Genomic DNA, 6201 nt, shown 5'->3' with positions numbered 1-6201 from the left:
TTCAGCAGACGTTAAATCCTGTCAACATTAAGATAAAACCAGAAAAATATTAAATGGATAACGTTTCTTCAAAGTCTCTAAAGTTTTATCACCCATGTTACATTTTACATGTCCTTACCTCCTGTCTTGATCTTTCAAATTAATTCAGAAATCTAATATGACAATGACATGTTTCAACGAGAGATGAACCAATGACATCTCACATTTCCTATGGCAGATATGCAAAACATCATCCATCCTTCGAGAATTAGTCAAGCAAGGACATCTGTTGTAGAAATTAGTGATAAATTTTGTTCCCAATATCCAGGCAATATTACATCAACAAAATACAACCACTAGTAGATAGAAAAGGTGATCATATATATCGGAAGCATTGCTAAACAATCAACAAATAAGTCTTCCTTCGCTTAAACTGAAGACCATGAGAAACAGTAGCCAACTTGTTAAGAGTTCTTTACTGACAAATTGTTCTTATGCTTCTGAACATTGGAAAATTTTTCCCGCTTCCTCAAAAAGATAGGAAATTCCATACCAGACTTCCGCTGACAAAGACATATTTCACAAAGAGGAGCACCATACAATATGTTAAAACCTTGTCTCTTCATGTTGTGTATGGACTTATCTTTTCTGCTATTGTTATTCAATGCATGACCTCAAAAATTTTAACTTTACAGCAAAGTGAAATCAATAGGATCACGTTCGAAATGGCATCGATTTGGACTTGGAATGGTGCCATTTGAAATTTTGTTTCAAATCCTAGGATCACAAGTCCTCTATAGGGATTTTTAGTTACTTCTAAACAAATTATTACATCACTTCTCCATATTATTCAGTAACAATTTGCTTCCAACCATGTAAATATTGTTTACTTTAAATCCAATAGACCCTTACAATTTTAAAAATACATTTATAAGGTTAAACAGAATTCATACATACAGATGGTCCAATAACCCTTATGAAGGACCCACTCCCAATTGTGTAAATATTATTCACTCCGAACCCAATAAGCCCTCACAAGAGAAATTCATATATATATATATATATATATATATAGAGAGAGAGAGCTCGAGGCTGAGAGCAAGCATTTCTTCCTCACACACCTTGACCAGGGCTATTTTCGCTAGTTCTTGAAGCTCAGTCTTCTCTCTTAATTAATTGGCCTAAAGAGCCTAGCCCATCGATCTTTGTTTTCTCTTTCATTTCAAGGAAAAGGCCAAGAGCAGCTTGCCCTATGTAAATGAACCAACGAGTCCTTGTGTGTAAAAAGAAATGAAGGAGGAAAAATGTCAGAACTCTTCAATTCTTAAAGCCCAACACATACCGAAATGCACCAAATGACTGTTGCTTGCTGGGTTAAAATTAAAATTAAAAAATATATACACATAATGAAAAAATCAATCATTGCTGAAATTATGAGATTTAACACCAGTCCCCAGATTTGCAGGATGAGGAGGGGTCTCTGTGAATTCAAGTGCTCAAGGATATATTCCCCTCAAAACATCACCCAAGTTAAGTACTCTTCAAGTCCGGTTTCACATGTTATAGGCACGTTTTGAAGAGGATAAGTATTTGAAACTTACCTGTTCTACCACCATAATGCAATACGTCATCCGATCCCTCCTTTTAGGATTAGTCAGGCAAAGACACTGACTTTCAATATGATTTTATGGGTATCTAAATAGGTCAATTTGCATGAATTTGAATAACATAGTTTCTTCCCTAACTTCGGGCGACTTCATATCAATATATTATACCTAATATTGTTAAATTCTCAACCAAGAAAACATAAGAGCAAATTTCTATTAGGCCAAGAGGGCAAATCATAAGGATAAGTCAGCGGCGGTTGCTTGCTACAAAAGCTTCTGTAGGGGTCCAAGACTATACCAATCTGCAAAAACAACCAATATAAATCTCCCTCAATGAAAATCCAAGCTTCATCCTTAAACTAGCCCTTGCAAGAAATAAGATTTCCATTTAGCTAATCCATGTAGGCACAAAGGCGTGCCTGCAGAGGTATGTGGTCAGCTGCAGTTCCTGCTAATATGTTGTTTGTTGTTTTCTTGTTTTTGATTTTTCCTTAGCTGTCCCTGCATACCTTGTTTGTTGTTTTCAATATTGGACTATTGTAGATTGTAGTCTTAAAAGCCTAACAGATTATTAACAGAAAAGAACTGGGATAACACAAAAAGAAGAGAACAAGGAAACTGAATAGAATATTAGTTTATGTGAAACCACAAATAAATCTTACAAACAAAAATTAATCACTAGAAAATAATTACATATTCTTATTTGAGGGTTTGCTTCACCTTAAGTATCAAAAACCTTTCAAGTATTGCATGTTCACATACATGATGGTAAATGCATCTCTATTATCAATTCCCAATTTCAAATTTTCAATTTGAATTTTAGGAAGGGCTATTACCTATGGGGTTTTGTCACTTCTATCACAATCAATATAGTGTCATCCAACAAAATACATTTTTGCTTCCACAATAATATTGCCAAAACTTTATCGACAACATTTAAAGAAGCCAATCAAAGAGCAATATACAAACTAGTATCTTATCCTTAGAATTAATAGTAACATATGTGGTAAAAAAGTCACAACAATTGAAGAAGTCAATCAAAGAGCAAGATTACCTGCTCTCAATTATGTATTCCCTCTGCATCAAAGATGAACATGTGATATAGGGTTCACACTAGATGTGGGACCGAGCCATTACCAATAGTACTCATTATCATATAAACTATCTTGGTAGGCCATATTCATTCACCCAATAGTAACAATATAGAATATATGCAAGACATAAACAACTTAAATACAAACCATATACGATGCTCTGATTCTCTCAGTCAAATTAAGCATCGGTGAATTAGTAAAAAACCCATTGTGGAATTTGTTCAAATGTTGAATGTAGTTCGAAGTGATTGGCGACTACCCCAATATAGGCTCGGGAAATTGGACTTAAAGAACACCGATTTAGAAGGTTGGTGAATTTTGAACTTTTAACTTTTTCTTGTTTTCCTTTTAAATGTGTGGACTTTCTAATTTTAATTGTTTCTATGCTCACATTGTAGATTGACAATTAGTAACATATGTGATGAAAAAGCCAATCAAAGAGCAAGATGCGAACAATATCTTATCCCTAGAATTAATAGTAACATATGTGATGAAAAAGCCACAACATGTCAATCAAAGATCATGATGCAATTTAATATCTTATCCCTAGAATTAATTGTAAAATCAAAGAGCAAGATGCGAACAATATCTTATCCCTAGAATTAATAGTAACATATGTGATGAAAAAGCCACAACATATCAATCAAAGATCAAGATGCAATTTAATATCTTATCCCTAGAATTAATAGTAACATATGTCATGAAAAAACAGAAATGTGATGAGTGTAACGACCTATCCTCAATTATGTAGATATCGTCTACTCTAGACTTAAAGAGTTCTTATTACTTTAAAATGCATCTAAATGGTTAAGAGAAGTCTATAGTAAAAATAAATAAAAATTCTTTTATCTGATATGGGATATCATAACCACCCTCATGGAAATACAATGTTCTCATCGTATGTCACAGAATTGTAGGATCAAACAAACAAACCCCCACAAAGCTCCTTAATTAAGGCCCTTAAGGGAAATTAGAAAAAAGTCGTAGTAGAGTACATTCCAACTTTTTAAAAATAAGTAAAGAATAAAAATTTTAGGAAGGGGTACCTATGGGGTTTTGTCACTTCTTTCATAATCAATATAATGTCATCCAACCAAATGCATTTTTGCTTTCACAATAATATTGCCAAAACTTTATCCACAACATTTAAAGAAGCCAATCAAAGAGCAATATACAAACTAATATCTTATCCCTAGAATTAATAGTAACATATATATGTGGTAAAAAAGTCACAACATTTGAAGAAGTAAATCAAAGAGCAAGATGACCTGCTCTCAATTATGTAGCCCCTCTACATCAAAGACAAACATGTGATATAGGGTTCACACTAGATATGGGACCAAGCCATCACTAATAGTACTCATTATCATATAAACCATCTCTAGGCCATATTCATTCACCCAATAGTAACAATATAGAATATATGCAAGACATAAATAGCTAAAACACAAACCATATACGATACTTTGATTCTCCCCAATCAAATTAAGCATCAGTGAATTAGTATTGAAAAATTCATCATTGTGGAATCTGTTCAAATGTCGAATGTAGTTCGAAGTGGTTGGTGACTACCTCAATATAGGCTCAGGAAATTGGGCTTAAAGAACATGTATTTAGAAGGTTGGTGAATTTTGAACTTTTAACTTTTTCTCGTTTTCTTTTTAAATGTGTGGACTTTCTAATTTTTGTTGTTTCTATGCTCACATTGTAAATTGACGATTAGTTATCTAATTAGTATTTGTTAAATTAAGAAAGTTATGGTCATCAATCCTTGTGGATTGAGTGATTTTTCAAACATTGACAACTATTATTATTCCCACAACATATTTAGGCTATGTTTGGTTCCTAATAAATTTAAGGGAAAATATAAGGGGAAAAATATAAAAAAAATAAAAAAAAGTAAAAAGAAAGAAAAAGTAAAGGAAAATACAAAATAGATTTAAAGTCAATAAATTATTTTTATTTGTTGTTTCAAACTCACTTCACTTTTTTTAACTCATTGATATAAAGATTAAATAATTTGAAAATATGTAAATTTGTTACTATTTATAATTATATTTAATTTTTTTATATTTTCTTATAGGACAACCAAATATCAAAAAATCATTTTCCTTAATAATTTTTTCTTTCCTTAATACTTTTCGAGAGCCAAACATAACCTTAAAGTTTCAAGTTTCCCCTTCACATGTCTTGTCTTGCTACTTCATCTAAGTAGGTTTGGACGAGATCTGCACTCTTACCACCTCTTCACAAAGTGACAGACAATCCCCCTCCTATTGCAATGGTGTGGTGCATTGAAGGTTGTTACCTTGTGGCCAACTTGAAGAAGCTGAAGTTCAATGTAGATCTTTTTGGCTATTAAAGAGTGACATCTAACAACACAACTCCAATTCTTTTGGTTTTCACTAATGTGCTTGAGCATTGAAGAGTTTGTGTATTCTCTTTAATTGAGCTTTCAAAGATATACCAACAATCAATATTTTATGGTCTTCTATTTTTCTTTTAAATATTAGGTTTTCTTAAATTTCATTATATAAAATTTGAGGATTATCATCCTTTCAGTAACATACTAAAGTTTGATAGTTGATTAATAACAAATCATCACATTATGAACAAAAGTTTTATTACTTCATACTTTAAGAACAGAGTTGTAAATTTTATTTCTTTGTATGTTTATTCAATGGTCTAGACAAGGACCCATTGAATATGATATCTATTATTAGGTACCATCGCATTTTTCAAAATTTAATTGTAAATTTATCATTTACAATACATTATTTATAAATATAAAATATTTTAAATTTTTTGTGTACTTTTTTTTAGTGATAAAGTAAAAAACAAGTTAGTCTAAAAATGATTGAAAGAAATTCTAAATAAACAAATTGTTGCAACCATTACCTATTTTTTCTTTCATATAATTAAAAAATTATACATTTTAACCAAGACATAAGTTCAAATCATATTTAATAAGAAATAACTTAAAATCATAATCATTGACATTAATTTTTATATGAAAATATAAAATTTTAAAATAATATAAACAATTTGTTTAGTTATTTAAAATTTTAAAATAATATGAATAAATAATTTTCTTTAATTCATATATGAAAATATTTATAAAACAAATAAATATTTTATTTACCATAAATATATAAATTTTTATGGAAATGCATGTAGGCCAAATTACTTTCTCAAAATTTCAAAAAAAAAAAAAAATGAAAAAAATAAAGATAATATATATATAATTTAAAATGGTTGTAATGAAAAAATTTATTAAGGATAATTTGTAAAAAAAAAAAAAAGAAACTTCAACTAACAATGGAAAATTGTAAGAAATTTTTCCCACTTCGAAATGAACTTTAAGGAAAATTGGTATATCGTTAAGAAATTTTGGTACATCCATAATTCACACTAAAATTAAAAATAAAAAGCAAAATTCTAAAATTTCATACTTTTTTTAGTTATGGTTACATGAGTTCCCCTTAAAAATATTTGTGAAACCATAATTAGTAATTGTAGTT

This window comes from Vitis vinifera, chromosome 19, assembly GCF_030704535.1.
Source record: "Vitis vinifera cultivar Pinot Noir 40024 chromosome 19, ASM3070453v1".
Lineage (NCBI taxonomy): Eukaryota > Viridiplantae > Streptophyta > Magnoliopsida > Vitales > Vitaceae > Vitis > Vitis vinifera.
This window is presented reverse-complemented; position numbering follows the sequence as displayed.